General features: G+C 36.1%; 2 pseudogenes; both read right to left on the bottom strand.

Annotated features, from left to right (window-relative positions):
- Nucleotides 1–2,138: 2,138 nt before the first annotated feature.
- On the bottom strand, nucleotides 2,139–4,110 carry LOC139864420 (senescence-specific cysteine protease SAG39-like; annotated as a pseudogene).
- A 1,419-nt stretch (nucleotides 4,111–5,529) lies between these two features.
- LOC139864419 (senescence-specific cysteine protease SAG39-like) lies at nucleotides 5,530–6,605 on the bottom strand (annotated as a pseudogene).
- Between the last annotated feature and the right edge of the window lie 6,081 nt (nucleotides 6,606–12,686).

The following is a 12,686-nucleotide window of genomic DNA, read 5'->3' as shown; positions in this document are numbered from 1 at the left end:
ATTATTGATGAAGATAGTAACAATCTCAATCATGTCGTCTAACTCTGGCAACATGCTATAGCCAAGACCTCCATAAAATTTTCATTGAATTAAATTAAATGAAGGCGTGAGCTCGATAGAATTATATGGTTCCGATAGTTATAATGTTATCTTGGATTCTATACATGAATGCTAGTACCTTAACAACTAATATCATCGTTAATTTCACCAACTGCAACCACAGTTACTACAATCATATATAAATTCATACAAACCTTCGTATGGCCAAAAGATTCATACCCATATAATTGAATCTGGATTCACCTGCAATACAAATATATCTATAAAACTTTTGATCTTGCATATGAAATCTTATAACTGTTTGTTTTAGGCCCGCAAAGTGTTTGACGAAATGCATCAACCAACTTTTACTGCTTATAATTACATGATAGCTAGGTATACAAAACATGGTGAAGTTGGAAAGTCTTTGAATCTGTTTAGGAGACTTGTTTGTGTAATACGATGATCGAAGGTTATATAGTAAATCAATTAATTTTACATATGCATGCAAAGATTGGATTTTAAGCCTGATATGTCTTCATTTGCGAGTATTGTTGAAGCTTGTTCTTTATCACCGGCATTTAATCGGACAACAGTTACAACGTCAATTCATAAAGTCTGATTTTTTGATAACATCAAAATGGAAATTCCTCTTGTTGACATGTACCCGAAATGTGATAGAATAGAAGATGCTAGAACAGTTTTTTGACCACTTGTCTGTAAAGAACGTAACCCAAGATAGGTTAGCGGTTGGGGTCCTAATATTCTCACAAAAAGTCTCAGGTTCAAACCTCACTAGCAACATATCTTGAGGTGATCATAGAGGAGGGTCGGAAACGATCACGAGATAACACAGTTCCGCAGCGTACATGTAGGTAAAAATACTCCTCACCTGGTAGCATGAAAAGGAAAAATCTTATCCGTTTACATTTTTTTTTTTTTTTTTTTGTAAAAGAAGTGTTATCCTAAACTTCAATTATTGATGGTTACAAGAAGAATGGTGATCTGAGTGAAGCACTTGATTTCTTTGATCAATTGCAAAACGTATATTATGTTAGACCTAATCAGGTCACTTTCCTTGGTCCTGTTTCAGCTTGTGGACACACTCGGATAATCAGCTTGTCGACACACTTTTGAAGATTTAGAATAGGGCGCCGATCCAGATGATTATGACAATGATTGTGCATATGAATCCGAGGCTGAAGAATAAGAATTGCAAGGTCCTATATAAAGTCTTAACTGTCAATTGCCAATTTAGGAACTAATTTGCGGTTTTAATCTGACTGGTCTGATTTTGTTTCACAGAGAAGTCCTTTCACTGGCCAAAAGAATTGTGGTTTAATATAAACAAGGAGGAGATGATTAATCCCAAACTGATTAATGGTAAAAAAAAAAAAAAAAATTCTTTTTATGTTTTGCTTTTACATTTTTACTAGAACTACAATATATAGTATTTATTTTGTTAATTGCAAGCTTTTTGCTGCCTTCCCCTTAACCTGTTGTATTAATATTAGCTTTAGATATTTATCTGGTTTGAATAACCATTTAAAGATGGCTTACTGCAACAATTCTTGTGGCGAAAGAGTGGGTCGTCACGGAATACAGGACTAAGCTGTGTACATCTGAGTATAAATACATGCCTCTCCCTCTAGGTCACATGCTTTGTTTTTTTTTCTTTATAAAATGTTAATGTAGCTGACTTATGTAATATGACACTATAACATGAATTTGTAACAGCTCTATTACATTGAGTTTCCATAACCATAACAAGGACCTTACATTCAAGTAGTTTTCCTTCTTCTACATAAGAAGCAGATCACGAAAATGGAAGTCAATGGTAATTAGTTTAATTATACTAATAAAACAATTGTATAATTTTACATAATAAAATGAATATTTATAGAATTAACACTCTACTAACTAAATCATGAATAAGAGCTCCTTGGTATTATTTTAGTGAAGGGGATGATATTTCCAGCAATGTATTTGATAAATCCACTTATTTTCTGCATTAACAGATTGTACTGTATAAAATGCATAAAGTGAGTGGATTTATCAAATACATTGTTGGAAATATCAGTGAAAGGTGTTATCTTATTTTATGCTGTTGGATACGAGGCATGTTTCGCGATTCCACATAGTCCTTCTTTGGCGCTGACATCACGCTGCATCATCATATAACCGCCATCTCCCCAGCTGGTGCCCCATGAGTTGTTCACTAACCAATACTTCATGCCATTAACGTACGTTCCGTACCCAACCACTGTAACCGCATGGTCTAGCTCTGTTCCACATGGTCCATTATATACACCACTTTTGTAGTAAGTAAATGCATCACTATCTGCATTTATGGCTACTGTTATCGGTTGTTGAGACACAGCCTTCATCAGTTCCGTTTCATTGTTGGTTGGTACCATTTCGTAACCCGTGATATTGGCTGCATGCACATCTTTCTTTTTGGTTATGCAGAGTTCATCTTCTTCTATGTAAGGGTAACCACTCTCGGAATTTATCCCTTTGTTATTTAAAATATATTCGAATGTGTTTTCTATATCTCCACCCTCACATCCTGAACTTATATCGTTTCGGTTACAATCTACGAGTTCTTGTTCCGATACATCAGATTTCCTGTTCTAAGCTGAGTAATTCCTTCCACAGCCGCAATTGTTGCAAACGCCCAACAACATCCTGTTAAAATATTACCCACTCTTAAAAAAATTGAAGCTAAAAACTACGGAGTACATTTAAACTATACATTGCAAACGGGTTGGGTTGGGTTGGGTTGGGTCAGGATCAAATAAGTTTGGTTCGAACAGGTCATGGCTGAAAAGGGTGGTCAACTTTTAAATGGGTCGAGACCGGGGTCGGGTTGGGTCTGGTTGAGTCCATTTTTCATCTTAAAGTTTTTTTCGGTCGGGTTGGGTCGGGACCTATATTTAGTTTTCAGTTTCGCTTCGCGTTTCAGTTTTCATTTACCCGTTTCAATTTTTGGTTTCAGTTTCGCGTTTCGCATTTTCCTGTTCATTTTTAGACTCAGTTTTGCGCTTCACATTTCAGTTTTCAGTATCGTGTAGTTTTCAGTTTAGTTTCTTGCTTCAGTTTCGCGAAACTAAATTTGACAAATTGAAAATTGAGGCACTAAACTCATAAATGAAATGTGAATCTTAAAATTGAAAATTCAAACGTGACACGTGAAACTGAAATGCGAAAGTGAACACTGACACGCGAATTTGAAAACTGAAAAGCGAAACTGAAAAGTGAAAACAAAACTGTATCGCGAAACTTAAAAAATGAAACTTGAAAATTTTAAAAGTGAAACATAAAAGCTAAACGCGAAACTGAAAAGCTAAACGCAAAACTGAAAACTGAAACACGAAACTGAATATTGAAACACGAAACTAAAAACTGAAACGTAAAACAATGAATCGTGACAGAAAACTGAAAAACTGAAACTCGAAACGCGTAACTGAAACTGAAACGCGATAATGAAAAACCAAAACTTGAAACCGAAAACTTAAACGCGAAAGTGTAAACTGAAACCGAAAACTGATACGCAAATGAAAACTTAATTTTAAACATACATCTATGAACTAGTGGAAATGAAACTTAATAGGGTGTTTGTTTTTTATTTAAGTTACCACAACCTCCTTGATCTTTGACTTTAGTAACAGCTCCTTTCTTTCTCCAGTCCATGCTATGTGGCACGCGACTCACGTTTTCATACCTGAATGGCGTTGGCTGACGTGGTTTTGAACTATGTGGCTTGTGCCCGTTATGAGTGGCCTTGAACTCCTCTTTTGCCTGGTCGGTAAATTTGTTGATACTCAGCTTGTAAGACTGGTTTTCTAAAGAGTTGAAAGATTCTATAAATTCCAAATTTCTCTTGAATATGTTGCGGCGCATTTCCTTTTCTGCATTATCGCTATATACACGACCATATTGAGCCATCCAACGTTCATGTTTTTCTGATAAAAAATCATCACTCAGAGTTTGTGACTTAACATGAGACACCCAAATTCCAAGAATTAAAATGCTAGCAAAAAGTAGTATCTTCTCTGGTAATAAAGCCATATATGAACTACCGATATTGTGACTTGTGGCAAACTATTGTTATGTTACAGATGCTGAGTTAATGAGCTTCTTTATAGTAGTGTAAGTCTGCAAATGTAGGTTTATTGTAATCTAGATTGTACCGAAAAAAGAAGCCAAGTCATATAATGGAATTATAATATCTTGACAGCTAATTACATTGGCTTATATATATATATATCTTTTTGAAGGTATTGATGCATCTGTGTTTGACATTAGGAATGTTCAATATATGTCATACAAAGTTTTAGACTCTTTAGCCAAGCTGTTAACTTTGTATACTGTTGTTCCTTGTGCTTTGTAGTTACACTTTGAAAATGGTTCTTTCTGTCTTGTTGTGTTCCAAAAAATAAAGGATTGTTTAATGCATCTTGTACTTTCTTGTTTATTTTACCTTGCTTATCCAATATTGTAAGAGTCAAATGCATCTTCTGGATTATGCTGTGACCCTATATATTCATAATCCCTGTTTAGTTGTATGCAATTTAGGCATAGTTGTAAAAATCTGGATTACTCCCTGATAAATGGGTTTAGATTATTCTTTTCAAAATCGGTTAGCAATGGTAAAAGCCAGCCAACGGTTCAACCTTGGTCAAATGGATTTAGTTGTATTTTTTTTGTCAAAGTCAGATTTATTAGATCAAAATCAGTCAAGATTGTTCTAAGTCAAAGTTGATCAACATACAGTTAATCCATGATTTGGCCGATTATTCCCTAAAAAGTTAAGCAGGTTAATTCCCGATTAGTCATGTTTACAACCTCGAGTCAAGATTAGTCATGTTGTTGAAGTCCGCATCTGAGGTGTCTGCGCCGGTTTGGTGTCTAATTTCCATTCGTTAACCAGCTAATTATTCTCTTGTACCTTTTATACTGGAAGACGATCTTTTGTATTTTCAATTTAAGTTTGACAAAAAAAAAAAAAAAATCAAACGGTTCCAATTTAGGAGGTGATTGTTAAACCATCCTAAAATAGCTTATTGGTTGTGGCCGTGAGTTCCTTGGTTCGAATCTCTAGGACGAATATTTTGTGGTGGCTAGGAAGGGTTGGGAACAGCCACGGAGTAATCATGGGTAAGAAAAAAGGGTTGAACGTGTAAGAAGATGGTTTAATCCTTATAAGAATTTGTCACTGACTCTAATAAAAGATAAACTGGTATTATCACTCTTAGTCTTATGTAATTAGATCATATCAATTTAATGACTTGCATATTCCTATATTCAAGTTTGACTTGATGTTGGCTTTATATCCATATAATAATTAGATCTTATATATGCAATCAGTATCTAAAGATATATAATCACCATGCAGTTTTCATTAATTAAATCGATATTGACAAGCATTTGGGTTACATAGATTACAAAGTGTAATTTGATTAAGGATCATTGTGTATTTAGCACAACCTACACAGTCGGATACGATGAATCCATAGCTATTCCACACAAACCTTCTTTGGCACTAACATCTCTTTCCATCATAATGTATCCGCTATCTCCCCAGCTCGCACCCCACGAGTTCTTCACTAGCCAGTATTTCGTTCCGTCATCAGTTACCCCATAGCCAACTGCCGTTAGCCAACTGCCGTAACACCATGGTCTAAATCAGTCCCACAATCTCCAGTAAAAACACCACTCGAATAGAACTGAAAAGCGTAACCACTTGCATCAATAGAAACTGATACGGGTTGATTAGCCACTGCTTTTAACAGTGCGGTTTCACTGTTGGCTGGTACCACTTCATACCCACTAATCTTGGCTGCATCAACATCTTCCTTGTTTGTATTGCAGGTCCCATCGGCTGCCTGATATGGGTAAGCAGCCTCAGTGTTGATACCGTTGTTTTTTATTATAAATTCAAAGCCGTCTTCCATCTCACCACCTTCACAACCTTGATCTTCACCACCCTTGTCACAGTCGACTAGTTCTTGCTCGGACAACGATATTAGTTTTCCGGTTGAGATCTGAGTGATTCCTTCCGTAGCGGCGATAGTTGAAAATGCCCAACAACTTCCTGTTAAATAAAAAAATAAATAAGTATAAGTATACATTTATGTGTACGAATAAAAGTCAACAATGGACGCTTATAATGTGAACTTACCACATTGGCGTTGATCTTTAATTGGTGTAACCGCGCCTTTCTGTCTCCAATCCATGCTAGGAGGCACTGCAGTCACATTTTCATATCTAAATGGTCTAGTTCTAACTGATCTTTTGTTTTCTGAAAACTTGAATCCATTGCGAGTGGCTGTGAACTCTTCATTTGTTTGGTCTGCAAATTCGTTAACAGCCACTTTGTAACGCTTGTTTCCACCATTGTTGAAGTTTTCTATGAATTCAATATTCTCCTTGAATATCGTGAAGCGCGCTTCCTTTTCTGTTTCATCTTTATAGACACGCCCATATTGTGCCATCCAAATCTCATGTTTCTCTGACATGGACAAGTCACTTAACATGCGACCCGTGACTTGAGAAGTCCACATGGCTATGAAGTGAGAAAAACATAATCATTCCGTTGTTGACGTATGAACCCATTGGCTACAAGTTTGATGCTTTCCAGATGATTTTGAAGATGTGAGGAGGTGCTTTTTGATGCTTAAAGAATGAGGTATATATATGAAGGTATTATTATGATTTTACAAACATTTGCTCTAGTTTGGAGTAGGAAACTATTATGATTTAACTCGAGTCCGTGGAGTGCATGGCAAAATTACGTTGGTTAGGACAAACTAGTCTATTACCGGTCTTAGACCTTTACCTTGTCCACATTAATGTTATTAGTCTACTTGTCTTTTATCAGAAGTTGTATTGAATTATATGGGTCTAATTTAATAAATTAAATACCCATCTTATGATTCATCCAACCATGTGTTAGTTTATTTGAAGGCCAGCATTTGACTTCAGTTTTGCTCTCGCATGACCATTCTTCTGTTATGGCTTTCAAGTTATGTATCTTGATAAGGTATGTGATATCCAATGGCGGAGCCAATAGGGGTGCTTTGGGGTGCTGAGCATCCCCTATTGAGCCCATATACTTCTAGCCCATTACTATTTCTCTAATGCTAATTGTTTCGAGCATCCCCTATTGAGGGGTGGATCTTGCTAGATTTTGAGCAGTAGTGTGTAATATATTGATTTTTGATGAGATTATACTTTGAGGTGAGTTCTATTGAAAAAGAAATACGGAGATGAGTAAAGGAAGAAGAGAGGATAGAAGATGAGGAAGAAGAAAGTGAGAGAAGTATTTTTTTATATTTTATTTTTAATTAAAAAAGATAAATATGTAAAAGTTTTATTAGTGTCACATCCCGTCTTTTCATGTAATTGTCTTTTCCTATTTCCTATTTTATTTACGCTAATATATATATATTTATCTTTTATTCAATTTTTTTATATTGATACTAATATTAATATTTAAAATTTATTTATTCTTCCAAGCTTTCAAGAAATAAGGAAAAATATTTTTACCCCCTCTAATAATTCTTTCAAAAGTTCAATTATAGTATATTACCCATACTATTTATATTTATTTTTTATTTTGTATTCAAATAATTTATAATACAATAATCATAAGTTTAATTAATAATTCCGTAACTTTTTTCAAGCCAAAAGTTAATTTAATATATTTTGTCACAACTTTCTCAACCATTAAAATTTTGAATGAAACCAAATATAATTTACCATCTAAGAAAAATAGATGTATCCGACTTTATTTGCGCAAAGTTCAATTTAAAAAAAAAAATATTATTTCGTAATATCTATTTATTGCGTAAGCCACCCCTATGTTAAAATCCTGGCTTCGCCATTGGTGATATCAACATTAGTTTTAGCATACAGTTTAGTCCTACCAGACACATCTAAATAAATTTTAATTACATGAAAACAACATACTAACTTCTCAAATTAACAAAAAAAAAATAATAAAAAAAAATTACTTTGTTTCTTCTGGAAAAGCTGAAGAGTCTACTATGACAACTTTTTAAAAATCATAATTTCAATGATAGCTAATTAACTATCTCAGATTCAGATATTTCATAATTTCAAAGATAGCTAGTTAACATTAGGTCATGTATTAACTAACAGTAGCATTTCAAATGAACCTTGCGCTGAGATATCTGTTTGAATGCAGCTCAAATTAAGTTCAATTACTGTAGCACTAAACAGTCTTCTAAAACTAATGTTGGTATCACAAATCACAAAACTTATTAAAAGATGTTAATTCGTAATATACTTACACAAGGTTGGATTAATCAAAAGATGGGTATCTAATTTATTAAACTACTAGACCCATATATTACAACTTCTGATGAAAAAGACAAGTAAACTAATATTGTGGACAAGGTTAAAGTCTAAGGTTATAAACTGTTTGTCCTAACTAAGGTAGTTTTGCCATGCACTCCACGGACTTTCGGTGCTTTTCGAGCTACATCATATTAGTTTCCTACTCCAAATTAGAGAAAATGTTTATAGTATCATAATATCCTCATGCTATATATACCTCATTCTTTGGGCATTAAAAGGCACCTTCTCACATCTTCATAATCATCTGGAAAAACATCAAAATTGTAGCCAATGGGTTCTTACGTCAACAACGGAATGATTATGTTTTTTCTCACTTCTTTTTATAGGGATGTGTGATGGGAAAATGGTCACAACGGGCAATCTACAAAGCGGAAACAAACCCGTTTGACAAGCATTTCCCGACCCGTATGAACCCGTGAGGAAACTAACAAACAAGCTATATCAAACCAACCCAAATCAGTCCCCAAATCAGTAGCAAATCAACTAATAACGAATAATCAAGCACACACAATACACGCGAGACATTTTTACGTGGAAAACCTCTCAAAATCGAGAGTAAAAACCACGGGACTCGTAAGCCACTTAAATTCCACTATCATCAACAAGGAGAGCAATACAATAATCCTTCTCTAGATCAACTAGAGGTATACAACATCATCATACTCTTGAACAAGAACAATCAACAAGTATATGAAATAAATAAAGACAAAAGAGGAATAAATCACCCAAAAACTGCTCTCTGCTCCAGCAGCAATAACTCGACCTACAGGCCTTTTTAGACGAATTCAACGGTTGAAAACCTTGGCACTGATGTCAGGAAGACACAGCCCAAAAATGAAGAAGATTCAACGGTCGGATCTCCGGGGATCGAAGGTTTTCTGGACTGCTGTAAGAAGTGACGGAAATTGGGATTTTTTCTCTCTTTTTCTTGAACTCTCTTCTCTCTTGATAATGAAAACAGCTGCAACTTGATGTTTTAAGATGCCCTCCTATGCTTGACCAAGTCAACCAAGCAATGGGCCTAACTTTGTTGGGCTTGGGCTTGTTAATACTTACTCATATTTGGAAACCCAATAACAAAACCCAACAAATCTCCCCCTTTCCAATTATGAGGAAGGAATCGCCATCCCAGCGATCGAGCAACATACCTTGAGCTTCTCACTTGCTAAAGCCTTTGTGAACATGTCAGAACCATTATCATCGGTGTGAACTTTATCAAGTTCAAACGAACCATCTTCAAGACGTTCTCTAATCCAATGATACCGCACATCTATATGTTTTGTCCGCTTATGATACATAGAATTTCTAGCCAAATGAATCGCACTCTCATTATCACAAAGAACCACATATCGTGATTGCTTAAACCCAAGGTCTTGTAGAAACCTTTTCATCCATAATAGTTCTTTGCACGCTTCTGTTGCTGCCATATACTCAGCCTCGGTCGTAGACAATGCAACACATTTTTGTAACCTTGATTGCCATGAAACTGCTCCCCCTGCGAAAGTCATCAAATATCCAGAAGTGGATTTCATGTTATCTTTGTTTCCTGCCATATCTGAGTCTGTATAACCAACAAGCACCGGTTCTCCATTTCCGAATGTGATACCTAACTTTGAAGTACCTCGTAAGTATCTCATAATCCATTTAACCGCTTCCCAATGCTTCTTACCCGGATTTGACATAAACCGACTAACAACACTTACCGCGTGAGCTATATCTGGCCTAGTACACACCATAGCATACATCAAGCTACCAACTGCTGACGCATATGGAACTATATCCATCTCCTCAACATCCTCCTTTGAAGTAGGACAATCTCTTTCTGTTAGCTTAAAGTTGTTTGTAAGAGGGGAACTAACCACTTTAGCATTCTTCATGTTGAATCTACTTAGCACCTTTTCAATGTATTGCTCTTGTGATATATGTAACGTCTTAGCACCTCTATCTCTAGAAATCCGAATGCCAAGAATCTGTTTTGCTGGCCCCAAGTCTTTCATAGCAAAAGACTTGCTCAATTCTCGCTTCAACTGCGCAATTCTTTTAATATTTTTACCAACAATTAACATATCATCAACGTATAACAACAATATGATGAAATCATCATCACCAAACCTCTGAAAGAAAACACAATGATCTGAAGTTGTCTTTCGGTAGCCTTGCTTTCCTATAACCGACTCAAACTTCTTATACCACTGTCTCGGTGCTTGCTTCAACCCATATAAACTTTTCTGAAGTCTACAAACATAATTTTCTTTACCCTTAACCCGAAAACCTTCAGGTTACATCATGTAGATTTCCTTATCCAAATCACCGTGAAGAAAAGCAGTCTTGACATCCATCTGTTCAACCTCAAGATCAAGACTAGCAGCTAATCCAAGAACCACTCGAATAGATCCCATCTTCACAACCGGTGAGAAAATCTCATCAAAATCAATACCCTTTTTCTGGCTGAATCCTTTAACGACTAACCTAGCTTTGTACCTTGGTTGTGAAGTAAGCTCATCTGTCTTCACTTTGAATACCCATTTGTTTCTCAAAGCTCTCTTGCCTTTAGGTAACTTCACCAGCTCATAAGTATTGTTCTCATGCAAGGAATTCATCTCATCTTGCATAGCTTCACCCCACTCTTTCTTATGCTCATCTTTCATTGCTTCTGAATAACATTCTGGCTCTCCCCCATCAGTAACTAATACATACTCATCAGCAGAATATCTAACAGAAGGATGACGGTCTCGGGTAGACCGCCTAAGTGGGACAAATGGGGGCACATCTGGTACTGGAATCTCTACCTGCTCCGGAGCATAATCATCATCAGTACCATGTTCATCATTATGAACATCATCTCCAACATGTTGTGGAGTAACTGGATCCAAATCAACAAGATCAGCACTAGTTTGAGGAACTGAATCTGTCTTCTCAACATCTTTTAACATCTGATCTTCTGTAAAAACAACATCTCGGCTTCGTACAAGTTTCTTCTGAACTGGATCATATAACCTGTACCCAAAATCATCTTCACCATAGCCGAGGAATACACATGGCTTAGTCTTCATATCAAGCTTTGACCTCTCATCTTTGGGAACATGAACAAAAGCTTTACATCCAAAAACTCGTAAATGACGGTAAGAAACATCTTTGCCGCTCCAAACCCTGTTAGGAACATCAAAACGCAAAGGAACACAAGGGGTTAGATTAATAATATGAACTGCCGTATTTAAAGCCTCACCCCAAAAGGAATCGGACAACCCTGCATGTGAAAGCAAACATCTAACTCTCTCAACCAAAGTTCTGTTCATCCTCTCTGCTAAGCCATTCAACTGAGGTGTCTTTGGTGGAGTCTTTTGATGCCGAATACCATTCTCCTTACAATAAGCATCAAATCTGCCAATGTATTCACCGCCATTATCAGTCCGAATACACTTGAGTTTCTTCCCCGTTTGCCTTTCAACTAGTGCATGAAATTCCTTAAACTTCTCAAATACTTGATCTTTTGACTTTAAGGTATAAACCCACACCTTCCTGGAATGATCATCGATGAATGTAACAAAGTAGGAACATCCACCAAGTGTCCTAGTCTTCATAGGCCCACAAACATCTGAATGAACTAGATCAAGTACGTTCTCCATTCGAAAAGGAGAATGACTCTTAAACACAACCCTGGTCTGTTTCCCTGCCAAACAGTGAGAACACTTACTCAAATTAATATCATTAACACCCGATAACACATTCTTCTTAAATAAGATAGACATCCCTTTTTCACTCATGTGGCCAAGTCTTTTATGCCACAACTCGGTAGAGTCAACACTGTCCACTGCATTAACAATGTTCTGGATAATCTTCGGACGCGTGATGTATAATCTTGAGTCTTTCTTGCCTCTTCCCACTATCATAGAACCAAGAGTTAGTTTCCAAATACCATTACCAAAACCGTTATAATAACCATCATCATCAAGAATGCCAGTTGAAATGACATTAAGTCTCATATCCGGAACATGTTTTACATTATGCAAAACCAACTCCATCCCCGTGTCAAATTTCAAACAAACATCTCCAATACCAACGATCTTTGATAACCCGGCATTACCCATCCTAGCAAATCCATAGTCACCTGGAGTGTAAGATGAGAAGTGATCTCTACATGTTGCAACATGACATGTAGCACCACTATCAACAATCCAATTCGTGTCATCATGAGTAAGATTAATCATATCATAATCAATACAAACAAAGAACTCATCTGTGATAGCGTTAACTTCAACCTT

This window comes from Rutidosis leptorrhynchoides, chromosome 8, assembly GCF_046630445.1.
Source record: "Rutidosis leptorrhynchoides isolate AG116_Rl617_1_P2 chromosome 8, CSIRO_AGI_Rlap_v1, whole genome shotgun sequence".
Lineage (NCBI taxonomy): Eukaryota > Viridiplantae > Streptophyta > Magnoliopsida > Asterales > Asteraceae > Rutidosis > Rutidosis leptorrhynchoides.
This window is presented reverse-complemented; position numbering and strand designations above follow the sequence as displayed.